At 46.5% G+C, this 19,304-nt stretch overlaps 1 protein-coding gene across 5 annotated transcripts in view; it reads right to left on the reverse strand.

The window, feature by feature from the left end:
- IL11RA (interleukin 11 receptor subunit alpha) overlaps window positions 1–17,252 on the reverse strand; it is a 146,739-nt gene extending 129,487 nt beyond the window's left edge. Inside the window, exons 1-2 of one of the 5 annotated variants that reach the window (XM_089498406.1) lie at window positions 17,168–17,247; window positions 15,422–15,602 (exon numbers count right to left, since the gene is read on the reverse strand). The gene's annotated coding sequence lies outside the window, so the exon portion shown is untranslated. Of the gene's footprint in view, window positions 1–15,421; window positions 15,613–17,167 lie in introns of those variants that run through there. The other 4 variants (XM_089498385.1, XM_089498421.1, XM_089498414.1 and 1 more) reach the window with 4 other exon arrangements.
- Window positions 17,253–19,304: the final 2,052 nt, after the last annotated feature.

A 19,304-nucleotide genomic window follows, 5' to 3' on the forward strand; every position in this document is an offset into this window, starting at 1 on the left:
ATTATTTCCTTGTTATTTTGGTGTTGTGTGTGCCTTCAAGTCATTTCCAACTTATGGTGACTCTAAGGCAAACCTATCATGGGGTTTTATGAGGTTGAGAGTATGTGACTCACACCCAAGGTCACTCACTGGGTTTCCATGGACAAGCAAGGAATCAAACCCTAATCTCTAGAGCTGCATCCAACACTCAACCACAACACCACACTGGGTCTCTTTTTTAAAACTGTGAACCTTTTGCAGGTCTTCCTTCATCAGTCTGATCTGATCTGATCAGTCAGTGCTTGTTTGTACGAGTTGTATTTTTAATGCTTCTGCTTGTTGAAAATTTACATGTTGAACATTGAAAATAACCCCACTGAAAAAGACCAACAAAACAACTGTACAAGTTCCTGCATTTCCTGGTCTTAACGTATTAAAATTGGGTGTAGTTGTTCTTTCCGCATGAGCATTTATAATTTATGTCATGGTTTGTTGGAACTCTACTCAAGCGTGCACTTTTGTGGTTCTTCTATTCTCTGTTTGTTGTTGACTTATGGAGACCCTATGAATGGCATTCAGTGTGGCTTAGTGGCTTAAGTGTTGGACTATGACTCTGGAGACCAGGGTTCAAATCCCCACTTGGCCATGGAAACCCACTGGGTGATCTTAACAAGTCACACTCTCTCAGTCTCAGGGAGAGAGAATGGCAAACCTCCTTTGAACAAATCTTGCCAAGGAAACCCCAGTGATAGGTTATGTTTAGGGTCACCATAATTTGGAAATGACTTGAAGGCACACAATGCACACAGTGTATGAATGACAGACTTTCAAGTCCCTCCCCGTCATCAACCATCCCATCTGAACAAATCCTCTCTGAACAAATCTGTGCAAGAAAACCCCATAGGTCTGCCAGACCCAAAAGGCAGCCCCTTCCGACTAGTGGCCAGGGGGGTCTTGGGAACCACCATCCCATCAGGTGTTCAACGCCTCCTGCGGTGTCAACACATGCAATCCACACTCCCTGCACCTCCCTCTTGACACCTTTTGTTCAAGCAGAGAGAGCTTCTCCCCAACACCTGGTTGTGGTTGTCCTCCTTTTGGATCAAAAACTAACATAGCTCTTATCTGTATGTAGAGAGATCTTGTAGCACCTTGGAGACTATGGTCCAATCCAGACGGGCCTTTGAGGCACCCTCATCACGTGCGAGGGTTGCCTGGTAGGCACAGCGGTCACACAGCCGGCAACCCTTGCACGTGACGAGGGCGCCACAGCTGCAGCATGCCCACCAGACACGGCGCATAATGGTGACATTGCAGCTGTGCCACTTCCAAATGGGGCAGCGCAGCTGTGACGTCTCCGTGCTGTTGCTGGCGCTTTGGGGTGGCGGAAGTGCGCCACAAAAAGGAGCCACACAATTTGGTTGCTGCGGCGCTCCTGCAGAGCTCCTGCGGAACAAAGAGAGGCACTGGGGATGTGCCTCTTTCTGGCGGTGTGTACCCTGCCTAACTGAAAGAAAGAAGTTGGCAGCATGAGCTTTCATAGACTTAAGTTTACTTCCTCCGATGCATTTGGAAGAGGAAGTAGACTCAAATCTATGAAAGCTCATGCTGCCAAGCTCTTTCTTCCAGTTAGTCTTAAAGATGCTACAAGAATTCTCTACATACTGGTTCTATATGGTTGTATCTTTGAATGGCTCTTATCTGTACATCTGTCACCTCCAAACAGAAAACATTATCAGTTAGTTCACTGGAAGGCACATGTACAGGATGGTGCCCATGGCCTCCATCACTTTGGTATACCTAGCAGAACCTCTGAGCATGATGCTTCCAGCCCACTAGCATCATACTGCCAGTGCAGAAGGGAACAGCAGCCCTGGTTTACCCACAGTGCACAAACATAGCAGTTTAATACCACTTTAACCATCATGGCTCCATCCTATGGAATTCAGTCATCACATGGAATTATGTAATCTTGAAGGTTACATAGAATTCTTTGTCAGAGAGCTCTAGTGTTGTAGCACTAAAGGATTCCCAAGAAAGTCAGCAAACTGTAAATCTCAGGATGCTATAGGATAGAGGCATGGCAATTAAAGTGGAGTCCATCTGCCATAATTGTGCAGTGTGGATGCAGTTAAACTGGGAAAGCCTTTGGGGGGCTTGGAAACCTTCCTTGTACAGTCTATGACAGAATCCCCTACTTGGCTTCCAATATGAAAGCGACAAACCTGACCTTCAAGCAGAAACTCATCCACCTGGTTGCAACTTGCAAGTACCAAATTTGGCCAAGGAGATGGGCTAGCAGGAGGTGATTTTGTGTCCTCCCACAAACTAGACAATGGGGAAAGCAGGGAGGAAAAGAAAGATACCTCGGGGTTATTTATTCCAGACAATTTGACTTATTAACACATTTAAACTTTCAAGGTAGGAGAAGGAGAGCATCCACTGCTTTTTTTGAAGACGTTAACCAATTAGCAGATTCATTAGCCTATTAAAATAAAGTATGACGGTATTTCGGAAGAGGTGATATATGAAAGACATTGCTTTTGACTTAATAACACAGACAAATCATTTTTACGCAGTGCATTCCAGTCATGGTGGGTGAGCTTGCTCTAATAGGAATGTCAGGTTCATTGCAAGGGTGGGCACGATCTTGAGCTCGGAGGGCTGCTGGCACTGTTTTTTGGCTCCTCTGGACATGGCACCATCACAGACACCCACTGGGGTGACTGGCCATGACACCAAGCCACTCTTGGTCACCTTTCATGCCTTCCATGGAAAGGGAATCATGTGAATTTGGGTGGAGTACAGCCCCAAAAGAGCATTTTTAACCATTTGCTGTGTGGCGATGGCTATCATGTCTCTTCTTGGTCTACTCTTCTCCGAGCTGAACATCCCCAGCTCCCTACATAGTTTCCAGGCTTTTGAAGTAAAAGAAAGCCAAGTAGCTCTGTGTACATTTGTGAGTGTGTGGGTGTGTGAGTCACACACAGAATGGCCTGCTATAATCTGCATGCTGATGTCTCAGAAATGCAATTTGGGAATCTGCATTTTCCAGCATACCAGTGTATGTGTACAAGACCCTATACCAGTGATTCCCAAACTTTGTTCTTCTGTGTGTTTTGAATTCAAGAATCCAAAACCTAAACACCTTTAGAGGTGGTCATCCACCCTCTGTTTAAAAATTTCCAATGAAAGAGAGTCATCCGCTTTCCAAGGTGGGAAATGGTTAGATAAAAATGATGTCCATATTTTCAATGGAGTTATAAGAGAGATGCATAGGTGAGTCATAGGCTTATGGTGCTTATCCCAAATTGCAGGGCCTGTGTCTCCTTATTTATTTTGTTGCTGTCTTGAACACAAGACACATCAAATTCAGTTTTCTTGACCAGATTTGTTCAGAAAGGTTTTGCTTTCACCTTCCTTTGAGGCTGAGAGTGTGTGACTCGCTGGGTTTTCATGGCTGAGTGGGGATTCGAACCCTGCTTGCCAGAATCCTAGTCCAATGCTCAAACCATGACACCAGACTGGGTCTCCTCCACACTCTGATGCAAGGGGTGCAACTCTTACCCTCTGGTCACTATTACAGGCTTTGCTAGAGAGGGCAACGTTTTCTAGAATTTGACAAAAGCCCAGGAGAATTAAGAACGGTCATGAGAGACAAGGCACAGTCTCAGGTTTAATCTGCACTGCAGAAATAATGCCATTTGGCACCACTGTAATTGCTATGGCTCAGTCCTATGGAATTCTGGGATTTATAGTTTTGTTTAGCCTTCCTTGTCCGAGTGCTCTGGTGCCACCATGAACTAAAAATCCCAGGATGTCATAGCATGGCAGTTAAAGCGGTATCAAACTGCATTAATTTTTCATTTCAGAGGCAGCCTCAGAGCCCTTGAAAATGCTGCAGTACATTCCATGGCATATTTTGACAATCTAAAATTAAAAGGCACAAACAACAACTTGCCAGGTCCTTGGCTTCCATCCAGGGAAGTCAAAAGAAGGAGCCCAGAGCCCTTCTGTCTTTCCTCAGGCCTATTTCCAGCCCCCGCAACATGACAGGACCCATCTCTGCCCCGCAAGCAGTGCTCCAAATGCACGGGATGCCTGCCTGCCCACCCAGAGGGTGATGGAAACTATGAGTATCTGGAACCAGCAAATTGATAAATCATCCCGAAGAGCCTTCACCTCATCTCAGCCCTTGCAGCGGTTAGAAGCAAGACCAAACAAGGTTTCAAGGAGCTGCCAAAGAAATATTTCTATTTATTACTCAGCAGGAGATTTTACAAAACTGGCAGTTTTTGCAATATATAATAATACGTATTTAGAAATGTTTCAATAATTTATTGAAAGTTTTTTTAAAAAATGGCTTTCATTTTAAATCATTTCCTCCTAGAAGAATGGTGCAGGAAGGGGCCTCCGAAGTTATCTGCTCCAACTAGTTGGCAGCACCAGAAAATTCACAAGAGAAGTGTCCCTGACGGACAGCCATAAAACGTCTTAAAACAACAACAACAACAACAACAACAACCACACAGTCCATCACCCGCTGATTTAATTGTTCCACAGTGGAAGAGCTAGAACCATAGAGTTAAAAGGGACCCCCAAAGCCCAAATGGTGTAACCTTTTTCTACTAGTGTAGCAGAACCACAAGTAAATCACCTCTGATATAGGTGGCTATCCAACCTGTTTGAAAGCCTCCAGTGAAACTGAGTCCACCATTTTCATAGAATAATATAATCCTAGATTTGGAAGAGAACCCAAGGGTCATTCAGTTCAACCTCCTCCCATGCAGGAATGCACAATCAAAGCTCTCCTGACAGATGGCCATCTGCTGGTAAGAAATCCCCAAAGAAGGAAATTCCATCGCTCCCCCAGACAGCATCTTCCTCTGTCAAACAGCTCTTACCAGCAGGAGGTTCTTCCTAACCTTTAGGTGGAATCCCTTTTTCTGTAGAACCAAGAGGAAGGTCTCCTCAAAGGATCTTAAAACTGAGGCAGGCCCATAATATGTCATACTACAGGTTGACTCTCCCTTATCCAAAATGTTAGGGACCTGAGATCTTTTTTATTTCAGAAATATTAGACAGACAGACAGACAGACAGACAGAGGATTTCAGAATACCTGTATTTTGTGCTTTGCAGGATCCTGCAAGCTCTTCCCAATTCTTCATTTGCTTGAATGTTTGATGTTCAGAGCTGGGCAACCCATAGCCCTTCCTAGATATTGTTGAATGCCAAATGTCCCTCAGATGCGGCCAGCAGGGCCAATAGTCGGAGTGGTTGGACTTTCTTCACCATGGACAAGTTTTTGAACTTTGCATTAGGAACTAGGGAGATCTGGGTTCAAGCTCTAAGTCAGGCTTGATATGCTGTTTAGGCAGTGGATTTGAGTCTTCCTTTCTCAGTCTTGGGCGGGTTATAAACCGCCATGAAAGTACGGAGTCAGTCCGTACTAGGGTTAGGAAGGTGCGGTGCTTCCGCACCCCCCTAACCCTAGTACGGACTGAGTCCGTACAAAATGGCAGCTCCCCTTCCACATGGGGGCCGCCATGATGACATCATGACCGCGCTGCCTCTATACGGGGCGGCGCGGACGTGACGTCGTCGGTCTGTGCCAGGGCAGTTAGTGCGCCCTTTGCTCGGACCAGGAAGGAGCTCCATTTCGGAGCTCCTTCCTGGTTTGCGGCGCCGCTTTGCGTCGCTGGGTGCAGCCTTCAGACGGCTGCGCCCAGCGAAGCAAAGGGAGAAAGGGGCCAAGCGGCCCCTTTCTCCTCCTCCCCACCGCCATGGGGTGTCCTTGGGGCTTGAAGCCCCAAGGACACCCATTTCCAGGCTGCGGGGAAGGGGCCTTTTGCCGCTTCCCCACAGCCCGGAAAGCGGCGGATCGGGGCCTCAGCGGCTGCCGTTCTGGCAGCTGAGGCCCCGATACACTGGGGAAAGGGGCGGGTACAGCCCGCCCCAAATGGGCGGTCTGTAACCCGCCTAAATCACCTTTTTGGGGCTGATGTGAGTATAAAATATGACAGAGGAACAAATGTGATAAATTCCATCTCAAACTCTTTGGATGAAAAGTACAATATAAAGTGCAATACAGGTTGCGCCTCCCTTACCTGGAATTCCAAAATACTTCAAAATCCAAAACTGCTTTTGCTTGGGTGGCTGAGATAGTGACTCCCTTGCTTTCTGATGGTTCGCAATCTTTGTTTTATGCACAAAATTACTAAAGATAGAGTGGGCCCTTGGTATCCGCTGAGGTTTGGTTCCAGCAGCCCCCATGGAGACCAAAATCCTTGGATGCTCAAGTCCAGTTAAATACAATGGCACGGTAAGATGGTGTTCTTTATATAAAATGGCAAAATCATATCTTGGTTTGTTGGATGTATGTCTTTTAAAAATATTTTTAAAACATGGTTGCTTGAATATGTGGGTAAAAAATCTGTGGATACGCAGGGCTGACTGTATTGTATAAAATTGCCTTCAGACTACGTATATGAGGTGTATATATGAAACATAAATGAATTTTGTGTGTAGACTTGAGTCCCATCTCCAAGACATCTCATTATGTACATGTTGGATCACAACAAGCCAGGAAGGCAGCCCACTTTTTGTCCAACACACCTTCAAGAGGGTTGCCCCAACCTCTTCCATTGGGGAGCTGGGTATATCTAGCCTGAAGATGAGAAGGTTAAGAGGGGAAGTGATAGACCTGTTTAAATAATGTCATACTGAAGATGGAGCAAGCTTGTTTTCTGTTGCTCCAGAGACTAAGAGGCTGTACAGACCGGAGAAGAGATTCCACCTCAACATCAGGAAGAACTTCCTGACAATAAGAGCTGTTTGACAGTGGAAGACACTGCTGCCTTGGAGAAAGTCTCCGTCTTTGCAGGTTTTTAAACAGAGGCTGGATGGACATCTTCCAGGAGTTCTTAAATGTTGTATTCCTTCATGGCAAGGGGTTGGACTGGATGGTCCTTGGGATCTCTTCCATTTCTACGATTATATGAGAACATAATTGAAAAAAGCTGGGAAAGTCCAGACACAGGCCCCCAGATTACACCATTTCTGTTCGCCCACATGTGTCCCAGCCACGGGGCACCCAGTTCAGCACATGGATGAGACCTATAGCCAAGATATTCCTCCCACCCGTCCACAATTCCCTGGGATGAGCTGGCCAGAATGGCATGGCTCCTACCACTAGTCCCTTAAAGAACAAGAACCCAGAAGGACAGGCGCTGGACTGTAAACCTCAGTGCCAAGGCTTCTGATAAGGCTGCGGAAAAGACCAGAAAAGAGGAAACTTGTGTGGCTGCCAGGATGAGCCAAGCTCAGGGACGGAGCACGGGGGCTGAGTCACTTGCTCCTCGGCGGTTCATTCATTCCTTGATTCATTCATGCTTCCTAAGCCAGGCCAGAGGAGCCAAAAGGCCTCCCAATCTCCCCTCCTCCTCCTCCTCCTCCTCCTCCTCCTTCCTCATCTCTCACGCCAGAGGGAAGAGATTTCATATTCCAGCCAGGAGAAAGTTGCTTCACCCACATTACAAGGCCATTGTGAACTCTGTGGCTTCCCACCGCCTGAGGCCAGATTCAGCTTTTTGGGGCCTTGGAGCTGCTCCTAAATAAAGTTGTCAGACTGAAAACTGGAGAGAGCTTGTTGTGTGTGCCTTGAAGTCATTTCTGACTTACGGCAACCCTAAGGAAAACCTATCATGGGATTTTCTGGGGGGAATTTGTTCTTGCCCAGTGGTTTGCCTTTGCTTTCCTCTGAAGCTGAGAGAGTGTGACTTGCCCAAGGTCACCCAGGGGGATCCCACAGCCAAGTGAAGACTTGGACCTTGGTCTCCAGAGTTGTAGTCCAATGCTCAAACCACTACCCCACACTGACTTTCTCCTCTACCTTTAATGGTTGTTCCAAAGAGGACATTTCAACAAGTGTTTCTTGCTATGAGAAGCCTCACCTGCTGAAATTCTCTCCTCTACAGAACCATTAAAGGCATATGAGCCCTCTCCAGTTTTCACTCTGTTGTTATTGTTGTGACCCTTCAAGTCATTTCCGACTATGGTGACACTAAGAGAACCTCTCAAAGGATTTCCTGGGGCTGAGAGTGTGTGTCTTATCCAAGGTCATATAGCGAATTTCCCTGCCTGAACAGCAAATTGAACCCCAATCTCCAGTGTCCTTTGAGCACGTATGTACGCTTTTTCTCAGAATCAGGGGATAGAAATGAAAAGGTACGGCAGAAAACAACATGCAAAATCTTCATCTGTGCAAACATGTTTTCAGCACAACCACTTTCACAGAGGAATGGACTCCTTCAGAAGATAGTGGACTCCTCTTCTTCAGAGGTTTTTAAACAGAGGTTAGGTGGCTACCTTGCAGAGTTGCTTTTGCTGTAGATTCCCTGAAGGGCAATGGCCCTTGGGGTCTCTTCCAACTTTATAATCTTAGGATGAGACTAACAGTCTGGTCCCCGGGGGTAGAATTCAGAGACTTAACTGTGTTAATTTGGAATATCAGCATACAAAGGGATCTTGTAGCACCTCTGAGACTGAGTGAAAAACATTGTAGCATAATGTGAAGACAAAGGCTTTCATGGCCGGCATCCATAGTTTTTTGTGGGTTTCTCAGTCTATGTGGCCATGTTCTAGAAGAGTTTATTCCTGGCGTTTTGCCAGCGTCTGTGGCTGGCATCTTCTCTGAATAAACTCTTCTAGAAGATGGTCACATAGCCCAAAAAACCCACAAAAAACTATTGTAGCATAAGCTTTCAAAGACTTCCTATGGGTATGGTGATGAGGTGACAAGTTCAATTTTAACCTTCATTTGTCACCCCATTACTATACCCAAAAGTGTTACATTTCTACATTTATTCATACAGTCTGCTTTTAAAGGACCTTCCTGGGCACCAGTTCGCTCCATGGATCTGAGGACGTGGGCCAAGTCTAAAAACGATTTTCCTAAAACTTCTTTTGCACAGTTTCAAAGATGCTGCAAGATCCCTTGGCATACACATACTCGCCTTGTTTTGTTGAGGCTTAGGACCCATTACAATTGTAGGATCCCAGCCCATTACACAGAGCTGTTTTGGACTACAGCTCTCCAAAGCCTCCAACCAGTAACTTTGTGGGGACAAAGCTCTCAAGTAACACGTACAATGATGTTGATATTAGAAATACATGGGAAACGGAAAAGAAAAGGAAGCTAACGGCACCCATTTGCCTTCGGTCTTGGGCTCCCTTTGATAGCCAGTGAGAGACATAGTGCAGCTGCACAATTGCATCATTAATCTGGCCTCTGCCTCTGTCTCAATGCTGGACTTTCCCATGCATGGGAATCACTGAGACACCACAAAAAGGTATCTTGAGAAGGAACCAGAGGGCAAGAAAGAGAGAGATCAGCCTCCTTCTTCTGAGCACTGGCTTCCATTCAAAGACCCCCTTGGCAGCCCCTTCCCCACCTCTTGCCCAGCCAGCTTCTACATCCTTTTGCCAAGACTGGCTTTCTTCCTCCTCTCTTGTAATGGCAGCTCTCTCTCTGGTCTCCCCTTGTCAAATCGTTCTCTTTCCCTGGAAATTGCAGCAGCCAAGACCCAGTTCAGAATAATCCCTTCTTCCTCCCTTTCTTTGCCACCAGTAACTATCACACACACACACACACACACACACACACGACAATGTGCTAGGAAAAAGGACAGAGATGTCTCCATAACAGACAGAGGCATGGTGCCAAGATACTCAGACAGCTGCAAAGCCTCTTGGGAAGTTAGAGCGGCATTCCAGACTTTGGGTCTGGTGCCCTAGAAAGCACACAAGAGCAGGAAGCGAGCTGAGCAAACCCCAGCAAGGCTGAAAAGAGCAAATGGGCAACGCAGGAGGAAGAGCGCAATTGCACCAGGTGCAGGGAGGAGATTTTGGAAATGCAGTGGAGAGATAGATCTGGCCTCAGTGGCAAGGACTGGGTACAAAGCAGGAGGTCCCATCATCCTGAGGGCCCAGGGCAATCCCAGTCCAACAGCTGCTGTACCCCTGAATCCAGTGGCATGACTAGAATTGGCATCACCTGATAGGGTAACTCACCCACTGACCTCCTCCCATGCCACAACATTACATCCTTAGCAATGATTTACACTAAAATTGCTCATAAATCACAATCCCCGTATATCACTGAATGTAATGGCAATGGTTGTGACGTAAACAACTATGCCTTTAAATTACACTATCATATGCACAGCCTGGCTCCGAACCTTTTTGACTCACTGAGCCCTTATTTCTATGGTGGCACCCCTAAGAGACCTACTCTATGTCTTACAAGTTAATGGTGATATAGGAGTATATATAAGAATATAGTTGGCCCTCTGTTTTTGTGGAGAATCTGTTTCGGACCCCCTGCGAAAATGGGGGCTTGTGCATATTCAAGCCCCATAGGCTTGAATGAGGTACACTCCCATATGTGTATGTGTTGGGCATGTGTGCCAGGTGCACAGCCCATCGAAAATTGTGAAGGTCGCCCCTCCATGGATTTTCGAGGTCAGTTAGGAGGTGTGACTGTATATTCTTATTCTTTAATTTCATTCAGTTTTTATTTCTTTCTTGGAGTGCCATGGAGCACCTGAGAAGCATACATTGGGAACCCCTGGCCTAGATGTTGGCCCTCCATATTTGTGGCTTTGACTTTTGCAGATTTGATTATTTGATGTTTTGATTAATATGATCTCTCTAGGAAGCTCTAATTTGTCCTCTTGCACAATTATGCTGGAAGTTGACCATACTTGTGTTGGAGAACCTAAAAGTTCCTAGAGAAAATCCTTCTCTAGCCATTTGTAGGTCCTCCAGCATGATTCTACGATCAACGTCTGGCAGATGTTGACCATAGAGTTGCACTGGAGGACTTGGAGATTCCTAGAGAAGTGTTCTCTTAGGTAAAAAGAATAGTGTTTTTATAGTTTTTTGTGGGCTTTTGGGGCTATGTGGCCATGTTCTAGAAGAGTTTATTCCTGATGTTTCACCTGGGGAGGGCAGGAAATGTCTAGGACCGAGCCCCCTGAGAGTAGAAGCAAACCAGAGGAACAGAATCCTAGAATTATAGGATTGGAAGGGGTCCCGTTAAAGCCATTAGGTCCAACCCAGTGTTCAATGTAAGATATCTTCAGCTAAGCACACCCAGCAGGTAGCTGTCCAGCCTTTTTTTGAAGACATCCAGGGCAGCCAGCATGGCATAGTGGTCTGAGCATTGGACTATGACTCTGGAGACCAAGGTTCGATTTCCATCTTAGCCATGAAACTCACTGGGTGACCTTGGATGAGTCACACTCTCTCAGTCTCAGGAGATGGCCATGACAGCCCCACTCTGAAGAAACTTGCCAAGAAAACCCCATGATAGATTTACCTTAGGGTAAGGTAAGTGGGAAGTGACTTGAAGGTACACAACAACAACAGCAGCAACAACAGAGAAAGGCCTCTCTAGGCTATTGGTTCCATTGCCCAACCTCACACACTGTCAAGAAGTTCCTTCTAATGTTCAATCAAAATCTTGTTATTATGTGCTTTCCAGTGGTTTTGTTTTATGGCAACCTTAAGGCAACACTAGCATGGGTTTTTCCTGGAAAGATTTATTCAGAGGAGGTTTGTCATTCCCTTCCCCTGAGACTGAGAGAGTGTGACTTGCCCAAGGTCACCCAGTGGGTTTCCATGGCCAAGTGGAGACTGGAACCCTGGACCCCATAATTGTACTTAGGGTGTCCAGGTGTCCTCCTTTTCCAGGACATGTCCAGCATTTCAACATTCTGTCCAGGAGGAATTTCAAAATGTCCTCCATTCTGAGCATGACTAAGACATTGAGCACAGAATTGAGCTGGAGGACCTACAGATGCCTAGAGAAGTGTCCTCTCTAGGAATCTGTAGGTTCTCCAATCTGTAGGTTCTTCTTCTGGTGGTGGTTGACCATAGAGTCATGCTGGAAGACTCTGAGAGAGATCATGTTAATGAAATCTGTGAATAATCAAATCCGCAAAAGTTAAATCCACAAATATGGAGGGCCAACTGTATTTCCCTATAGAAAGTTTAGGGGGTGGTTCTAGAAAGGGAAGGGACTGAATTTGAATGCTTGATGAAACTACAATTTCCCGAAACTCTGCCAAAGAATATCTAAACACAGCAATGGAATTTTCAGCATCAGCCATTTTGTGTCACCCAAAAAAGCATGGCTTTTCTGGGCAGAGGATTTGGTTTAGCACAAGAATGAGGATTCTCTGCACCAGAAACCTGATCCTGATGCAGAAAATCCAATTTTCTTGCCTATAAAACCGCCAAGATTCCTGTACAGAAAATCCCGGCTAGAATCCTGAAGATTAGTCCCAACGAGAGTAGACCCATTCAGTCAATTGTTCAATGGTGAGTCAACACAGAAGTCAAACCCATTGTTTCAAAAGCTCCTCTCCAGTCAAAACTAATTTGTTCTTCTTATTTCCTGTGCTCTTTTTTTAATCCTCTGATTTAAATGTCTTTTAAATTAATATACTAGCAAGACTGCTTGTTTAATAGCCTTTGAAACTGTTAAACATTTTAAATCTGCCTTGGGATCCCATGCTGGGAGAAAGGTGGAATAGGAACTGATTTCAAAGAAAGAAAGAAAGAAAGAAAGAAAGAGCAGGAATTAGGCCAACATTTTTTCTCTGCAGAAGATAAAGATTAAAAAACAAAATTGGTATTTTGTTTTGGTTCACTTTGTACAGAGCAAGACCTGGCCTGAGAAAAATGCACCAGTTTCAGGGAGTCTCTCAAAGCAGGAAGAAAACGGCATCAATTATTTATTCTTGCTGGTGAGAATAAATACAGTAATAACAAATAACTACTAAGACGATTAGCTTCCCTGGGGAAGGGGCAGGCAAGGAAATGGGGCTTTCTAGGGCTTTTCTCCTCCCCAGCAAGGAACACACGGATTATGGGGAAGGGTTTCATTGTTGTTCATGTTCCAGCTGAAAAACAGGTTTCCCAATAATTGAAAAATAACACAAAGGCAATAATGTTGTACGGTTATTCCCTGGACTTCTTACATCTTGACATCATTTGGGAAATTATTCTATGCAGAAATACATGGAGGTGGCTTGGAGTAAAAAAAGGGGGGTTTGCACAAAACCTGCTTGTTTGCACAAAAAGTGTATTTTTGGAAGCACTATTTTTGTGCACAAAATCTTTTTTGGTGCAAAAAATGATTTTGTTGCAAAAAATGAATTTTGGGTGAAAATTCATTCCTCTATTATTCTTGTCAACTGAATTTTTCAACTATTGAGAAACTCATTTTTCATCTGGGACATGAATAACGGTGAAAACCCTTTCCCTCCGCAGTGTGTTCATTGCTGGGTGTACATTTGGAGACAAGAAGGCCTTGCCCTACAAAGCAAAAAATGAATTTTTGGTGCAGGTTTTCATCAGTTTCCCCCGACATCTGAGGGTAGGAAGGAGCAAAGTAGAGCCCACATGCCACGTTTTTGTGGTAGCTTGGGCATTTTTGTATCAATGTTTGGCCCTCCAAAATGATTTTCTTAAAAGAAAAAAATTCTAAGGGTGTGAAGTTTTGGAGTACATCCAATGCAACTTCAGGGGCCTGCTTTATCACCCCTGATGTTCCATAGGATTCACCCCAAAACCTCACAACCCCGGAAAAAAGAGGTGGCATGATTATTTTCTTTTCCCCTTCCCTGCTCTAGTTAGAATTGGCTAGGGCCATGGAGGAATAAGTCGTTGTCGTCGTCATCGTCATCATCATCATCATCATCATCATCATCATCATCATCATCTCACCTTCCTCCCAACAATGGGACTCAAGGTGGCTAGCAACATATCTAAAAGAATACAAATTAAAACCAATACAAAAATGTTGATATAAATATCAATACCAAAGAGGAGCCAGAAGCTCAGCTTGACTTTGTGATGTAAAACAAGGAGACAAGAACCTTGCACACATTTGGAAACTGGACACTATCGCAAAAAGACTGTGTGCAAGGAGACCCTTTCTTCCCACCTACTCAGACAAACACCAAGTCTAACAAATGAGAAATGCACATGCTTTTCAAGACACCGCTCTCACCCTGAGATTCCTTCTTCATGCCCTGAGGACCAGAGGTGGCCCATACTCTGAGATCTGGGGGTTTTGCCTCCAACCCCCTTTGCTCTTCCAAGGCTATTGAAGCAGAAAGGCAACAAATACAATTCCAAACAGCAGTTTGTGGCTTGTGTGAATGATGCGGCCTGTCTCTCCACAAAGCTCATGCTGGCTGCAACTACACTGCAGAAATAATCCAGTTTTATATCACTTTAACTGCTATGGCTCCATGCCAAGGAATTCTGGGAACTGAAGTTCTGTGATACTTTTAGTCTTCCCTGTCAGAGCACTCTGGAGCCACAACGAACTACTAATCCCAAGATTCCATAGGATGGACCAATGGCATTTAAAGTGGTGCCAAACTGGATTATTTCTGCAGTGCAGAGGCTGCCACTGAGATGTATCTTTTGGGGCCAGCTCCAGTTCTCGACTCAAGTCTTTTGTCTGCCCAAGCCTTTCCAATCTGGGTCTCAGGTAGATGCCTGGTCCATTACTATGGCACAGCAAGATCTGTCAAAATCTACAAGAATGCAAGCTCCGTCTTGCACCAACACAACTTCCACAATCTGCGCCAAGCACACTTCTGGTTTTTCGTATGGCCATCAGCATGTACTACAAATGCATTATACAAATCACTTTTGGGGGAAATCACCTTTGTTGGCCACAGAGCAAAGTACAGTCAGCCCTCCCTATCCACAGACTTTTTTTTTATCAAGCATCCACGGTTTGAAAATACTTTAAAACCATCATAAATTCCAAAAATTCAACCTTGACCTTGCCATTTTATATAGGAGACACCATTTTACTATGCCATTGTATTTAATGGGATAAGCATCCACATGGATTTTGTTGTCCATGGAGGGTCTTGGAAACAAAATCGGAACGGATGCCCAGGACCCACTGTAATATAAAAACTGCAGGTGCATATTTCATGTTGTGCAACCCAATGTAGGATCTGAGCCATAGTCTTCTAGAGTTGGAAGAAGCCCAAGGGGCCATCTAGACCAACGCAATGCCAAGGCAAGAATCCACATTGAACCAACCAGGAAGGTGGCCATTCAACCCCTGTGTACAAAGCTTCAATGGAGGAGAGTCCACCACCTTCCCAGGTTGGCAATTCCACCATCAGAAAGCTCTTACCACCAAGAGGACCTTCCAGATGTTTCATCAGAATGTATTGTTTCATCATTTGGACCTATTGCCTTGGCTCCAACCTTCCAAAACACCAGGAAACAAGCTGGCTTCACTTTCCATGGAATGGCAGCCCTTTAGATATCAAAAAACAAGGAGACCGTTCTGGGACCAACCCAAAAGCATCATGCAAAAGTCCCCTTTCTTCCTTTTACCTCCTTAGCTTTCTTCCACACCGGAGGCCTCACTGCGTCGTCCCAGATCCTTCCAAATCCTGCCGCAGCCGATGCTTAAAGAAGGGGCATTGGGATGCCTGCCAAAGCACACAGCAGAGCCTCCCAAATGACGCCCCTTCGAGGCGGGTCCGGTCTGAAAGCGGGTGCTGCTGACCAGGACCTGCACACAGAGAAAGATTTGTCTGCTCAGGAAGTTGTGCATGCATGGCCTCTGTGTGCTGTGTGTGTGTGTGAAGTCACAGCTGGCTGGCATGGATGTGCCAAGGAGAGATTTACTACTGTTTATGTTTTGGAAGGGGGAGGAAGGACAGCCAGAGGGAAGGCATGTGCCATGCGCAATGAGAAGTAGGCAGCTCCACATCACTGTGGATGTGGAGCCAGTGTGGCCTAGTGGTTTGAGTGTTCGGCTGGGACGCTGGGAGACCAGGGTTCGAATCCCAGCTTGCCCAGGTTAAACCTTGGCCTTGGGCAAGTCACACTCTCTCAGCTTCCAGGGAAGTCCATGGCAAACCCCTTCGGAACAAATCTTGCCATGACAACTCCAGGATAGGTTCACTTTAGGGTTGCTGTAAGTTGGAAATGACTTGAAGGCATGCAATCACAACCACAACAGAAGCCACAGACACCAGCTATGTGCCCTGGACAAGTCACACTTTCTCAGCCCCAGAGAAAAGCCATGGCAAACCCCCTCTGAAGAAATGTTGCCAAGGAAACCCCTGGATAGGTTTGCCTTAGGGTTGCTGTAAGTTGGAAATGACTGGAAGACCCACAACCACAACGAAGGTCCCAAGTTGGGCCCAGAAGGTTCATCCTTTATTTATTTTTTCTCTGCAGGAAAGGAAAAAAGTGGGAGCCCTTCTCCAATTCTGGGAGGGAGGGGCAGGACTGGCATCATGGGAGGGGTGCCCTCAGCCCCCCCCCCCTTTGCTGCCCTTTTGGGCCCTTGCGGCAGGGCAAGGGGGGGGGAGGCTGGGCAGCATCTCTTCCACTCCTCCTTTGCCTTGCCTTGCCTCCCCTTCCCTGCCTGCTGCCTGCTGCCTGGCACTTTTACGGGCATCGAGCTGCTGGCTTCTCTCTCGCAATAAAAAGCTTGTTTGCCAGCTGCAGCTGCGGAGAGGGAGGGAGGGGGCAGAGATGGCAGGTTTTTTGGGAGGCTGGCAAAGGAAGGAGGGCGATGCAGAGGGAAAGGGAGGGCTGGGAGGGGCAGGGGTCTCTTCCCTGGAGGGCCTTGGAAGGAGGCAAGGAAAGGAAGGGGAGAGAGAAAGAAAGAAAGAAAGTCAAGGGGAAGGAAGAGGGAAGGGAGGAAAGAGGGAGAGGGAGAAACAAAAAAGAAGGAAGGAAAAAGGGAGAAAGAAAGAAAGTCAAAAAGGAAGAAGAGGGAAGGAAGGAGGGAGGGAGGGAGAGGGAGAAACAAAGTCAAAAAGAAGGAAGGAGAGAAAGAAGCCGAGAAGAAAGAAGGGAGAAGAAGGGGGGGAGAGAGAAACAAAGTAAAAAGGAAGGAAGGAGAGAAGAAGAGGAGGGAGGGAGGGAGGGAAGGAAGGAAGGAAAGAGAGGGGAATAGAAAGGAAGGAAGGAAAGAAAAAAGAGCGAAGAGGAGGAAAGAGGGAAGGAAAAGAAAGAACGGAAGGAAGGCAGGGCTGAGGGAAAGGGGAGGCAGGCTCCCGGGTCCCTTGGGGCTGGGAGAGGAGCCGCTGTCGTCCCGGGGCCTCTCTCCGCCTTCCCTACCTTCCTCGGCCGGCGCTGCTCTCTCTCTCTCGGGGCTGGCCCTCCTCCTCCTCCTCCTCCTCCTCCGGGGCTGGCCCTGCTGGGACTGAGTCGGGAGGGCCGGAGGGGAGGCGGCCAGGCCAGGCGCTGCTTGGGCTCCCTGCAGCAGGCCCAGGAGGGAACTAGGGGCCCTGGAGCAGCCAAGAGCCTCGGCTCCCTCCCTGCCGCCCAGGAAGGGGAAGGAGGGGGCCCACTGCTGCCAGCAGGACCTTCCTCCCAGGCTCAGCTGCAAGCCCTGCTCCTGGAGCTTCTGGCGCTGTCTAGCCGCCACGGGGCCAGACCTCCAAAGGAGCAGACTCCATCCCCCTCGGAGGCAGCATCTGCCACTCCCGAACGGCGCTTAGCCTCTGGAAGTTCCCCCAAAGTCTCTTTCTCTGTAGCTTGCATCCATTGCTCCATTCTGCTCTCCTCTCTGGAGCAGCAGAAGACAAGCTTGCTCCCTACTCAATGGGATGACACCCCTTCACATCCTGAAACAGGGCGATCATATCACCCCTTCAGCTTCTCTTCTTGCTAGATGAAGAGAACACTGTAGATATACTATATACGCTATATAGATATAGTATATCTTGATTTCAGTAAGGCCTTTGACAGGGTTTCCCATGACATTCTTGCAAACAAGCTTGTAAAATGTGGGCTAGACAAAGTAACTGTTACATGGATTTGTCATTGGTTGACCGGCCGAACCCAAAGGGTGCTCAACAATGGCTCCTTTTCATCCTGGAGAGAAGTGACCAGTGGGGTCCCACAGGGCTCTGTCCTGGGCCCAGTGCTATTCAACATCTTTATCAATGACCTGGATGACAGAATTGGGGGCATATTCATCAAATTTCCAAATAGCTAATACTCCAGAGGACAGGATCAAAATTCAAAATGACCTGAATAGACTAGAAAGCTGGGCCAAAGCTAACAAAATGAAATTCAACACGGAGAAATGTAAGGTACTGCACTTAGGGCAGAAAAATGAAATGCACAGATATAGGATGAAATGCACAGATATAGGATGGGTGACACCTGGCTGAATGAAACTACGTGTGAAAGGGATCTAGGAGTCCAAGTAGACCACAAGTTGAACATGAGTCAACAGTGTGATGTGGCAGCTAAAATGGCCAATGCAATTTTAGGCTGCACCAATAAAAGTATAGTGTCTAGAAAAAGAGAAGTAATAGTGCCACTCTATTCTGCTCTGGTCAGGCCCCACCTGGAATATTGTGTCCAGTTCTGGGCCCCACAATTCAAAAAGGATGTTGAGAAACTGGAGCCATGTGTCCAAAGGAGAGAGACTAAAATGGTGAAAGGTCTGGAAACCTTGCCCTATGACGAACGACTCAGGGAGCTGGGGATGTTTAGCCTGGAGAAGAGAAGGTTAAGAGGTGATATGAGAGCCCTGTTTAAATACTTGAAGGGATGTCATATTGAGGAGGGAGCAAGCTTGTTTTCTGCTGCTTCAGAGAACAGAACCTGGAACGATGGATGCAAGCGACAGGAAAAGATTCCACCTCAACATTAGGAGGAACTTCCTGAGAGTAAGGGCTGTTAGACAGTGGAACAAACTCCCTCAGAGTTTGGTGGAGTCTCCTTCCTTGGAGGTCTTTAAGCAGAGGCTGGATGGCCATCTGTCAGGGATGCTTTGATGGAGAGTTCCTGCATGGCAGAATGGGGTTGGACTGGAGTTGGCCCTTGTGATCTCTTCTAATTCTATGATTCTATATTGATGCAGCCTATGATGACATTGGCCTTTTTTAGCGGCAGCGTCCCATTGCTAACTTATGTTCAGGCTGTGGTCCACTAAAACTCCCAGATCCCTTAGATATAGGGTAGTGTCAGCTACCCTATATCTATGCATTTCGTTTTTACTGCCAAGGTGCAGCATCCTACATTTCTCACTGTTGAACTTCATTTCTTTTAGTTTTGTCCCAGCTTTCTAATCTGTTAAGGTCATCTTGAATTTTGATCCTCTCCCTTGGGGTATTAGCTACTCCTCCTAATTTGGTCTCACCTGCATCTCCTCTATACCATCTCCTCTATACTATCATCCAAATAACTGATAAGCAGCGGGGGGGGGGGGGAACAACAGGGCCTCGTGGTCATAGAATCA

This window comes from Sceloporus occidentalis, unplaced genomic scaffold (assembly GCF_023333645.1).
Source record: "Sceloporus occidentalis isolate IW3139 unplaced genomic scaffold, rSceOcc1.0.p SCAF_1, whole genome shotgun sequence".
Taxonomy (NCBI): domain Eukaryota; kingdom Metazoa; phylum Chordata; class Lepidosauria; order Squamata; family Phrynosomatidae; genus Sceloporus; species Sceloporus occidentalis.